The sequence below is a fragment of the Molothrus aeneus genome, chromosome 16 (assembly GCF_037042795.1).
Source record: "Molothrus aeneus isolate 106 chromosome 16, BPBGC_Maene_1.0, whole genome shotgun sequence".
In the NCBI taxonomy this organism is placed as follows: Eukaryota; Metazoa; Chordata; class Aves; order Passeriformes; family Icteridae; genus Molothrus; species Molothrus aeneus.
The window spans coordinates 6,109,046-6,121,851 of record NC_089661.1 but is presented as its reverse complement, the minus strand read 5'-3'; the positions used below and the strand labels follow the sequence as shown (position 1 = coordinate 6,121,851).

The following is a 12,806-nucleotide window of genomic DNA, read 5'->3' as shown; positions in this document are numbered from 1 at the left end:
ATGACTCAAGAGTAGTTACAGATCATACCTTGACAAAGTAATTTGATGTGGACACTATGTGGATAGCTTCTCAAATAGTTTTTGTGTAAACAATATAAATATAGCTGTGCACTGGAAATCCTCAACCCAGTTTTGAATGTAGTTTCCATGCAGAATCAAACTAAAATAACTTGCTTATGCTTAATGTAGCTTTGGATTATTTCATGTAGGATAGACTTTATTTTTCAAACTAATGCAGTTGACTAGAATAATCTGTTTTCCTTGTTGTTCTATCCAACTGATTTTCTTGAAATAATGGTACAGATGAGGGGAATTTTTCTATATAGTGGCTAGTTTTGCTCTGAGGACAAGTATGTCCCAATCATATGTTTGGTATTGTTCTGAACTTCCTTTTTTGACAGTTAGACAGAACCACAGAGATTTTTTTCCTTAGCTCATGCAACAGGATTTAAATGAAGTGTCAAACTAGGAAACATTATAGATGAGTGTTCTAGATCCAACAGAGAAACTGCAGTACAGTTGCAAGCCTGGATTTTAAACTTAGCCTGAGACAATGTTAAGTGCTTAATTTGAGGGCAATTTAAGGTCTCAGTGAATCATTTCACTGCTGCCTACAGAAGTGTAAGAGACTTGAAGAGTGGCATTTACACCACATAGGCATGGAGGAATTCTCACTGTGTGGAATTAGTTCCAATGAATCTATAAGCAACCTGTATGGAAGACAATTTTAACGAGCTTACTCATCCCTGTGCTGCAGTTGGAAGGCATGGTAACTGCTGAAATGACTGACTGGAGTTCTAAGTTTACCTTTCCTATACAACAAGGTGCACTGTGCAGTTGCTCTGTGCTTATGCAAGATTGCTGTTCTTGGGTGACATGCAGCATTTTTTTGGTAATTGCCATGCAAGGCAATGCATGGGGCTGCTTTTTGTCCTCCCCTTGAGTAGTTTTAACATCCTTTGACTTTTAGACCATCTTTCCATCCATTTTAGGGAGTGGATTATATCCTGCTGTTCCCTTTCCTTTTCTCAGAGGGAGGTTGAACACTGGGATGCTGTTCAGCTTGATAAGAGTAGTCATAGAGGAATTTTGGGATTTAGCCAGAGCTTTAACTATTCAGAAGCTCTTGTGAATGAAGTAAATTACCCTGAGCATATGACACTTCAAGAGGAGCATTTTATACAGTGACGTACAGGATGCTAAGAATAGCCATGACTTCATGTGGTTAGATTAACAATCCCGTGCTCCAGAGGTGATGGATGTACAGTCCTTCAGTGTGCATGTCCTTCTGCAGGACCCGCTGGGCTCTCTGCAGTCACTGGAATGGGTCTGTGTGTGACACTTGGTGGTGTGTGTATTTAGCTGCTGCAGGGCATGGTCTGAGACATGGCTTTGTAGGTTGAGTCTGCATCTTGGTCTAAGTCAACAACTGTCAAATCAGACCTTATTTTGAATGGTAAATCAAATTGTAATGGCCCATGCCCTTTTCTGCAGGAATACACAAAAAGTAATTTCAGTATAAGAAATATAAGGGAAACAGTTTGTTTCTGCAGTAAACCCCTTGGTGTGCTTTATCAGTAAAATATTTGCTGAATTTATAGATGATTAGCCATTTGTCTTTTAAAGAAGAAACTCGTTACCTTTTTAGTCTTTGTTTTAGAAATTGAATGTTTCATACTATAATGTTCATAAGTTCAGCTAGAATTTTGATTTAATGTTCTGTCCAGTAAGCTAGTGTCTTTTATGGATCTATATATAAAATCAAAGGTTCCACATCTGTGCTGATTTGTTAGATCTTGTGTGTGTTTATTCCTCACATTTATAAAATTATTTGGAAAACAATCTGAGAAAATACTATTCACTTATCCCTAGAAACTGAGCTTTATTCCTGCCTATGCTTTCCTCTCAGCAGTCTAAGTGCCTTAATTGATCATCTTGATATGAGGTTTAACTCAGCAGTTAATTGAACTTCAGGGAGTAAAATACACTTTTGTTTACTAGACTGCTGTTGTGCTGGTGAAGACATTGGACCTGCCAATGCTCCACTGCATTGAGTTAACAATTCAGAGACAAAATATTGGTGTAGATCAAGGTAAGATGCAGATTATCTCAAAGCTTCTAAGAGAAATATGGAGACTTAACATGTGTTGAAAGTATCAAACCCTACTGGACCTAGTCTGGTTGGTTGGGCAAAAGAAAAATTATCAAAAGAAAAATTATCAAAGTTACCCAGCAATCTAGGCTGATGTGATGGGGTATATTTAGGGTATATACATTACACTGTGTGCATGACAAGATAGATTTTGAGATAGTACTGTTTTGCATATACATAATTTCAGTGAATCTCTTAAGGAATAGAAATCTTTGTCATTCAGAGGATAGCTGGGTGTTCTTTTTTTTCTTCAGAATATGCCCCACTAAGATTCTTGGAGGGTATTTCTCTTGGGGGGGGTCTCTCTATCCTCCTGTAGTCTCTTCAGTAATACTGAAGTTGGAATTGCCCGTGTAAGTGGTGATGGTGATGTTTTAATGACTCTAAATCAGTAAGAACTGGCTATGATAAACAGTAAAGGATTGTCAGCATCAGGGAATTTTGCCTTTTTCAAATGCCATAGTGTTTGTCAGGGCATGGAACTGGAGCAAGTTAAACAGATGTTTTAGATGAGTTAAGATGAACATCTGTAAATGTTGTTTTGCAGCTGTGCATGCTGATGAGTGGTGGAGCTGATAAAGGTTTGCAGAAGGTAAAGCACCAACAGAACCCCTGTAAATTATAGGAAGATGTTTTCCAAATAATGAAGGGTTAAAATGACCTGCTTAAATCCCACTCATGCCTCCTGTCTGAAAACTGAGTCTAATCCTAGCTCAGACCATTAAGATGTCCCTGTTCCATCCCCAAAAATGGGATTGTTGAGAAAAAAAATCACCTCTTTCAACCTTATAACTTACTCCTGGAGTAAACAGCCAGTCTAGAAATTACTGTTATTAAAAAACATTTTGTTCAACTAGAGTAGAGAATGAAAGCTGAAAATTCAGCAAAGAGTAAACACAGAGTCTATTTTTCATTCTGTTTTTGAACCTTGAAGTGTTTGGGATGAAGAGCTCTTTCACCTGTGTTCAAGGATGAATGCTGATAACCAGCAGAGATGAAAACTCAGCTGGTAAAAAAATATGATGTTTCAAGTTTTCAGACTTGCATCAAGGAAAACTTGGAGCCATGAAACAAATCTGTGAGCTAGTACAGCAATGAGATCACTAAGGTTAAGTGGCTATGTAACACTTGGGGTGAATATAAACTCAGTGTGTTTTGAAATTTTTAAAAGAATATAGATATTGTATTCAGTATCTGCTCCTTGGGATAGTGCATAAGAAAATGCATTTTGTCCTGCAAATACTAACATTTTTTGATTTTTATAGGAGAGTCTGTGTAAAGGTGAAGGCAATACAAGGTAAACATAGATGGAGTAGCTCCTGAACCCTTGTCCAGTGTTGTGTACCTTGGAAGAGGGCACTGTTCCCCACTCAGCAAGGCAGTCTGAAAGGGAAGTCTTATCTTTTTGGTTATCTTCCATCATTTTAGCTTTCTGGCTAAAATCAAGAAAGCAAGAAATCTGTCTGATCTTTGCAGATGAAAGATAAGATCTGGCAGGCTTTAAACTGGAGCAATATTCTTGTTCCTACATATATCACAGTTATTTTGGAGTCTGTATGATAGAAAGGAATGGTGGGAACAGAAATAGTTGTGTGAGGGTAGATAGCACACAGCCGTCTGCCGAGTGAGATTGCAGTTAATTGGCTTATAAAAATTAAGCAATTAATTCCAGAAAGTGGCTCTGGGACTGATTTTTTTTTTTTTAATAAGTTGGTGAAATAACTTCAGATGTTTATATTATTTAGATGATTCATATATATAATTGTTTTTTAAAAACCCCTAATCCTGCATCTGTTTGAGTGTTGCTGAATGTTTGTAATGTATGTATATGGTCAGGTAAAACAAAACAGGATATTTATAGTTCAAAATATATACTTGAGCATATACTTGACTGTCTCATGAGTTTCAGAAGTTTAATACTTGTGTTGATATATCAGATCTTGTTTAGCAGATGGTATTTAAAAAAGTAGTTGATCTCAATGCAAAGAATGTCATTAATGTAAGCATAGGTTTAATTTTTATCCATTTAAGTTGCTCTAATGAAGTCACATTTATGAAGTCATTCCAGTAACTCATAGAAGGCTCATTATTTGGAAAAAATAACTTTGTTTTGCTTTTTATGTTTCTTAATTGCTATTATAAAGCTCATCAGAGAGGATGCACTTATGTGCATAAGAATTTAAAACGCATTTAGGCATTTCTATTCAAATACCAAAACAACACAAATCTTAGTTCAAGTTACTTATGTCACTGAATGCGGGTGGAATTTTCTTGAATGTTGACCCAGCTTGGAAAGATCAGAGAGCAGCAGCACTGCAAGCCAAGTCTGCAGTCAGCATCTTCCTCCCAGGTGTCACTGAGGCTCCCACCTATAGGATTCGCTTAATCTCAGCCTCTGAACTCAAATTCTTTCTCAAAGAAACTTTGAATATATCCTATGTCACCTGGAGAACCAGGAGCTTCCCAATCCTTGACCTCTCTTTGCAGAATTCATGCAGGAATTTTTTTTTTTTTTTTGTCCCATTAGGATAGGAGAGGAGGGAAAACCAGGATTCTTGATAGTAACTTTTTTTGGGAAAAGACCTCTTTAAACCTGTATCTTTTGGCTGTAAAGAGACCACCACAAACAAAAGGTATGTCTCCTAAGGATTAATTCCATGAGTAACCTTGCAAGCAGACAAGACAGGAGACAATTCCTGTGTTTCTAGCAACCTGAAAAAAAAAAACCCACTGAATCCAGTTATTTTAGGTTTCAGAGCTGCCCATCAGGCAGACAAGAGTTTAGCATTTGCTTTTCTTGGGAAGACATTTCAGAACTATGGTAATTGGATATGGATGTCAGTTTCTAGAAATGTGGTCTCCTGGGTAAGCTGAGCCTGCATTTTAGGTAGGAGACAAATGTGTTTTAATATGTTATTTATTTAAAAAGCCCCTTTGTCTTGCTCATTGTTTCCACCAGTAAGATTAAGTCAAAGTTTGAAAATACAGTCAAATGAAACTAATTAAATCTGCTAGTAATCACAATCATGATTATTATCACTGCAGCCTGGAATTCTCCTTGGGCAGGGAAAAGCAAGAGGCATTCTTTCTACAGAAAGCTAAAAATGGGATTCCTTTGGAGCAAGAGCAGATAAAATGCAGGACCTAGAAGCACCATGGTAATTGCACTTTAAAGAAAGCTCATACTCAAGTGGCTCAATAGCATTCCTGTATATGAACAAAAGCCATGTAGCCTGTGTGGCAGAAATAGGTGACAGAAGGCTCTGACTCATCATGTGGAACTGTAATTTAAGTTCAAGGGGGATTTTTCTATCTTGGATCTATTCCTAGTGGCTCAGATGTCTCATAAGCCTTTAGCACCTAGTTTTAATAGAGCCAGTGCCTGCAATTGAGAGATGGGTTGGATGCAGGGAGCAAAATACTACTCATCTTAAAAATATCTTCCAGCTAGAGCTGAGGTAACTTTGTGCTGATAAGAAGCTTCCACTGACCTTTACTAAATTTGATTTTCTAGATTTAGAAAAGTCTCAACTCCCCAAGAATTTGCTTAGTGAAGCACTGAGAAGCAGATGCAGTGTAGGCATCTTGGTGCTTCCCACTCAGTACAACTTTCTTTTAGCAAACAAGTTTCTGCCAATGAACAATGTGTGAGGGGTCACTGCTGGCTCTTATCAGTCATAAGTAGTAATTTCTTCATATTAAAACAAATTTTATATAAAATAACAATATTCCATGAAAGTTTGTTTTACAAGTAGTACTAATATTGGTAAAGACAAGTAGTTTGCTTGTCTTAAAGATTCATAGAGTATTTTTCTAATTATTTTCAAACTTTTCAAGTCTGTCCAGCCCCTTGAATACCTAATACATGAATATTGTTTCATCAAAAGATCAAAATTATAGTAATCTCTAACGTCAACTGATTTTTGGTAAGCATCTGAATATATACATCAGCTATATGCACAGGGACCTTTTTAGGTACATAAAATCTTGATAAAGGTAGACCATCTCAAATGTAGGGGCAATAGGATATTCCAAGTGAGGCAAGAGCTAAACTGCTGCTGTCATGATACACTTCCAGAACCTGAGCACTCTTCAGGCAGACTAACACAAGGCAGGAACTGCTTGGCTGGGAGGCTCATCATGCTGTCCCCAACAGATACATGAGGCAGATTTGTATGGCTCAGGGTGACTGAAGAGGAGGCTTCAAATGGTATTTTAAACAATTCTTGTTTGTAAAGGCTTAACACTTTAGTTACTAAATTCAGTGAGGGTTTGGAGATCATATTTTGGCCCTAAATAAATAGTGTCAATTTTTGACTGTTCCTTTACTGCTGTAGGCACTGATGAATAAGCTGTACTGGCCATGCAGTGGTCAGGGGTTTCCTTGGGTGTTCCAGGAAGGTTTTATTAGAAAATATACTAATATTTCCCAATTTCTGATGGGGGAGTGCAGCTTGGGAAGAAGAGAAGCAGTGTTAAACTAGTATTTACCAGATTCAGTTCCCTGCAGCCCAGGCCTTGTGCAGGCAGTTCAGTGTGTGATGGGATTGGTACTGACACAGTCTGCACAGGACTGCACTGCTGTGACACAGATCTTTGTTAGTAGAGCTGCCTTAATTAAAAACACAGAGTTCATTATGAAATTCTGGTTTGACCCTCAGCATTAGATTTGAATATAAAAGAATTCCTCTTGGGAGCTGCATAGAAGAGTTTGAAAATACATCTGAAGATAAATTTGATATGGGGAATTGATTACAAAAGAGGCAGAGACCCAATCCTGGTGAATCCTGGATAGCTCTGATAGTCAGAATGAGGTGGAAAGGACCAGTTCTGGCTGAGCAGTCCCTGGGGTGTTCCCTCCTTGCTGGGGCTGTTCCAGAGAAGCTCAAGTGCTGTAACAGCCCCAAGCTCCACTCGGTGATGTTGCATCCTCTCTTTTTCCATAGCAGCTAGCTCATGTCCTTTGCACAACTGAGAGTAGCTCAAGGCCATCATTTCATGCATGACTTGGTAAATTGTGCAAGGAAGAGCACTGCCAAATGAGGAGCTATGCCAGTTTTCAATAAGAGGACCATCTGTGACAAAATGTTTTAGTAAGTTTGAAAACAATTGAGTTCTTTCCCATTTTTACTTTGATTTCATTTAGCATGTAAGTAACTTTGCAGCCTCCCAGGAGTAAATTTATATTACTGTATCCTTGTTTGCTCTGCATTAAGTTTTTGTTGAGTCAAGTGGCTCCATTTCAGACCTGATCCTGTGTGGTACTGAAAAGCATTGATTTTGCATCAATGTGACTTTTGATTCCTGTTGGACACATTTGTCAGGGTAGGTGAAATTCAGATATTTGTGAAAGATAATAAGCATATAAATAAATTCTTAGTAAAAGTAAGAAAAGTAACTGAATGTACAAGTAGTTTATTGCTGGAATTAAAACATTTTTAAATTTGGAAAGAATTCCAAGTAAGCTTCTCTCCCTTAACCCAGCCTGTAATATCTCATTACCATTTTGTTTCATGAAATTTAAGAAGTTGTTGCAATGGAGTTTTCATGTAGCAAGGATTATTGAGGAAATCTGCCATTTGTTTGAGATCTCTCAAATTGTCTTAAACTCTGGCAAGGAAGACTGTAAATACTACCTCTATTGATAGTAGAGGGGCAACAGTGGGACCTCTAATACAGTATTTTTTAAACTAATTTTGGTGTAATTTAATGAGAAGAGTTTTGGGTTTTTTAAAGAACATGGTTATACTTAGCTTACTTAACTGCACTTCCTAAAAGCAAGAGGAAAATTAGAGTTGTTTTCTGGAATCTGGAGATTTAATTTGACTTTTAATTTAGCTGTTCTAACATTCTGAGGTTAAGAATCTTTCAGCTGGTAAAGCAAATTAGAGAGCAAGTTAGTGTCACTCACTGAGGAGCCAGAAATCTGCCTTGTGCCAGCCCATCAGACCCTGCCCTGGAAACATTGCCTGGACCTCGCAGTTTGGCTGCTTGTTTCTGTTGGCAAGTGCTCTCTGCAACAGGTCATGTCCAGAAAGAGGAAACCTTTTTGTCATTTGATGTTATTTTAAGAGGAACAGAGTATGAAGAAAGTTCCTGACCTTTAAATATGTGTTTATGCAGGAGTCAGGCCTGGTAGGGAAACTTCAGGTGGGAAATATCCCCAGAAGGCACGACTTCAAACTGCTTGAACTTGTGTTGTAGGTGCTTTTAGAAAAGTGCAGAGCTGCCCATGTGGAGCAGGCAATCGTTTAAGGGTAAATCCACCTGCCTCCCAGAATAAGTGCTGTCCATGAAGATGGTCAGTGCCCCATGTGCAGGGGTGTTAGTGTTTTGTTACAGTGTTTTTGAAGTAAGTGTTCCCTTACACAAAATTTACAGGGGTTAGACACTTAAATGCAGGCTTTGTTTTCTTGTTTCTGCTGAGTGAAATTGATGACTTGTCATGTTTGCAGCTCTTTAATTTAAAACTGTGCAAATATACCTAGAGATGGAGTGTGAATATCTATTAAAGCAGCAGTCTTAATTTTGCAGCATTTGCTCAATTCTGTAGGCAGTAATCTGCTTGAATTTGGAGAAGCTTTTGGGAAGACTGCGTACATATTGCCAAGATTAATCCCACTGTGTTTGCACAAAATTTTAATATGCTCTATTCTAATTTGTAAATTTGGACTGTTTTTATCATGATATTTCACAAAATTTTATGAGAGTAATTGAGGAAAAATATTTGGAAATAATGCTAAACTATTTCTAAATTTGGATTAATAAAAATCATATAGCTCTGAAGTTAGAAAATGTGGGTATTTCTTGTATTGGTCTTTCACACCATTAGACTCAGTGTATCATACACTAAGTATATTGTATCCTCAGTATTTCCCAAAACCACCATGGACCTTTTTATATTTTAAACGTATGCTAATGTTAGTGCTGCAATTTTTCACCATTGTGAATTTCACTTTTATTTGAGGATTTTGAATCTGTTTTTGCTGCTGTTCCAGTAAATCTCCTGAATGATAACACTGAAATAACCCTTACACAAGGATGGAACTGCAACCTCCTCTCCAGTAACCGTGACAAACATCACTATAATATTTACAGGGGGAAAATGTTCATCCAGGGTGAAATGCAGAGATGCATTAAAACATCAAACATTAAAAAAAAGAAGGCAGTTGAAACCGCTTAATTGCTTTGCTTAGACTAATGTAATGTCTGAGGAAGTAATCCCTAAATAAGTTAGGAGGTGAGATCTTTCAAAGGAGGAAAAAACCCAGGCATAGACCTATCAGGGAATTCAATGACGAGACTGTCAAGAGCAGTAAAGCTGATGTGTTGTTAAATGTCTTTGGGAGAGATTTCTTGGTGTTCTGTGTCTTAATGTAGTGAAAAGCAAACTTCAGAGGATGAACGTTTTGCATTATTCTATTTGAACCCAAAAGTTTCCTCTGGCATAGGAGTGGGGGGTCTGTCAAAACGTGTGACTTTGCCTCACTCTGAAGTATTCAGTGTGGGAATGGACATGGCTGTGAAGGATGGAGCATGGAGGAGGCCATCCCTCTGTGGTACTTAGCTGGCACATTCATTTGTGCTAAACCAAATAAGTTGTGGCAGCTGGAGCAGGATGGTGGAAAGGGAAAAGCAGGAGAGCAGTGGAGTGAGGGAGAAGGCACAGCAGTGTGTGGTGGAGGGAGGTTGAGGTGCGCTGTGGTGTGGGCAGGGAGGCAGGAATTGCTCTAAGGCCAAGTGGGTCTGACGCCAGGGCTGTGAGAGGGGAATGGGAGATGGGGAAACAGGCTTCAGGCTCTGAAATGGGGGATGTGGAAAGGAGGATGGAGCAGCAGGGATGCACAGATGGAGCCAACTTCTACAGAGCTTTTCTGTAATATTTGGCTGCTGTCTGGAGCTTTTAGGGCTGCTTTTAGTGTGTAAGCTGCTGCTCCACATTCATTCCCCTGAGCCCCACGGTAGGGATTTCTGCTTGACAGCCCCTGCATCAAGGGAAAGGAGAACACTGGGGTTTCCCGGGCTACCAACCTTTGGCCGGGGATGTTGCTGCGCGGAGAGCGCTGGAGTTTGCCGCTCCTATGCCCCAAACCCGGTGTTCTCGCCGTTCCCCCAGATCTGACACCCCCTCCCCCGATTGCCTTCGTCTGACTCATTCGCTGGTGCTTGTGCAAGCAGAGCGGGGCGGGGGGTTGAGGTGGGGGAGAAGCCTTCAAAGTATCCAGAGCGGCTGCTCTGGCTCTGGCAGGGCGGCCGTGAGCTGCGCCCCTGCAAGGGCGGCGGTGCCGGGGGCGGCGGAGCGGAGCGCGCCCGCAGCGCCGCGCAGGCGGCCCCGGGTGGAGCCCGCCGCACCTCCCGGAGCCCGGGCAGTCCCCGCCGCTTCCAGGGAGCCGAGAGCAGCTCCGTGCCCGCCGTCCTGGGGAACTGCTGCGGCAATATCGCGATTTTAAAAAAGGGAAAAGATTAAAAAAAAAAAAAAAAACAGAAGAAAGAAAAAAAGATGAAGATGCTTAAATGCTTCCTGCCAAAAGTAAAGAGCGAATCTCAGTTGCAATGGCTCTGCTAAAACTTGATCATGCGGGATTTCAAGCGATAAAGAGCTGCCGGGCTGCTATTTACTGCGGTGGGAACAAGTTGCAGGATGAAATCCAGGCGTTAAGGGACCTATTTTCCACTTCACTGTTTGCAAAGGAATCTACTGAAATGACTTTGAGGATCTTTAAACTGGAACTATGTGGAGGGAGAATGCAGTAAGTACCGCCGGGTGGGGAGCCCGGATCGCGCCCATCTCCGGGGCAGGGGCGCCGCGCAGGGCTCTGGGCTCTCGGTGCCGGCTCCGAGTCCCCCGGCAGCACCGAGGGCCGGGCAGGGAGCGCCGGCTGCTTTGCCCGCCGCGGCAGCGTCCTACATAGAGCTGGGGTGCTTGAAGAAGTGCCTTCATGCATATTTACTGGGAATTATGAATGAAAAAAACCAGAGCATTCGAGCTTTCCGTGGCGGGCTCTGCTCTAGTGTCTCCCTGGGATTGTTTATGGTAAATTGGGAATGAAGCGGTTCTGCTCCAGCAGAGCTTTATCCCACACCGCTTTAGCTGTGCTCCAGGTTATGCTTGTTTTGAACCTGCCAGAAAACTCCTGCCCTTGCTCATATTAATTAGTTTGCTTCTAGCTGCGCTTTCCAGGTTGGATGTCTCTTCCCTTAGCGCTCAAGCCCGTCCATCTCACTTGGAAGCACACGGGCAGTTGGGAGCTCAGGATTTTCCTGACCTGGATAAGATGAGGGACGTATCCCGGACGGCTGAGGGCTCACAGAGCTGCTTTTAGCAAAGAGCTGAAATCTAAGTAAGGGGGGGAACTTTTGAGCGTAGTCACTTTATTTTCCGCTCTCATACCACATGAGATCGAAGTATATTTCTTTTTCTCCTGTCAAATCTGCGACCTGACTAACGGCTTCTCCTCGTCTCCTCTTGTCCCCCCGCTGTCCCGTCCCCCCCCGTGTCCAGCCCCCCCTTGCCTGTCTCTCTGTCCACGTAGCTGCCCTCCCGGGATGCGATGTCGCTCGCAGGCTGCGGCGGGGATCACGCGTGCGGCCAGCGGCGCGGAGGCCAGCCCTGAGCCCGGGCAGCGAGGGGCGCGACATGCCCGCGGTCGCGACATGTCCTGCAGCGACACCGACAGCAGCACCGGCACCTCCGGCAGCCGCCGCCGCTCCGTCTCCTGAGGCGCTGGGTACGTGCGGCCTGCGCCCGCACGGGGGCGCCCTCGCGCCGCGGCCGGCCCGCCGGGGCGCGCGCTCCCGGTGCGCGCTCCCGGCACCAGCGAGCCGTGCCCGAGGGGGACTCGGAGCGGGGGATTGGAGAGCGGGGGCTCGGAACAGGGGGCTTCGGGGGGCCCCGAGCCTTCCTCGGGTTCGGGGGGAAGCCGGGGCCGTTCGGTGCGCTGTTCCACCGCGCTCCGTGTGGCGGCGGCCGGCGGGAGCCCGGCCCGCAGTGAACCAGGCAGCGCTGATGTGCAGTTAAATGCTCTGTGGAGTGCCCCGAAAGGAGGTGGCGATGCTGCAAGCCCCTGTCTGGCTGTGTGTGTGTCAGCAGCGGGCGGCTGTGGCCGAGGATGGGGATAGGGCTGGCGGGATGAGAGGGGAGATGTGAAAAATGCCACCCCTGATTGGACAGCCCCGCGTGTGTGCTCTGCGTGACGCTCTGCAACAAGCTTGGCTTGATGTGGCACAGGGACTCCCTTCCTGCAGCTAGCAGAGAGCCAGTTATGGGGGTGGAAATCCCCCGGGGCTCAGAAACGGGGAGATCTTGCAGAGTCAGACCTGCTCTCCTTTTCCCTCCTTCAGATAGTTCAGATCCTTTCTGTGGCTCAATCTCTCTCCCCATCCTACTCCGTCTATATTCAGCCCCCTACAGAGTCTCAGTGAAGACATGAGGTAACCGATGCAGTGATGCTCATTTATGGAACACCCTCCCCTTCAACACTAGGGACAACTTTGTGTCCGAGATCAGCAGTTCTGAGATGCTCAAAATCTGAATGCTGCATGAGAGGACAGAGAAGAATTAAGATAGAATATTGTGCTTTTGAATCTGTTCCAGAAATGCAGTAGGATTCCTTAAGCAGCGGCTGCCTAGGAGGGATCCTCAGAAATAAAACAG

At 42.9% G+C, this 12,806-nt stretch overlaps 1 protein-coding gene across 1 annotated transcript in view; it reads left to right on the top strand.

The window, feature by feature from the left end:
• The first annotated feature begins 10,375 nt into the window (after positions 1 to 10,375).
• GRIN2A (glutamate ionotropic receptor NMDA type subunit 2A) overlaps positions 10,376 to 12,806 on the top strand; it is a 146,576-nt gene continuing 144,145 nt past the window's right edge. The window contains exons 1-2 of the mRNA XM_066560689.1: positions 10,376 to 10,902; positions 11,655 to 11,880. The gene's annotated coding sequence lies outside the window, so the exon portion shown is untranslated. The remainder of the gene's footprint in view (positions 10,903 to 11,654; positions 11,881 to 12,806) is intronic.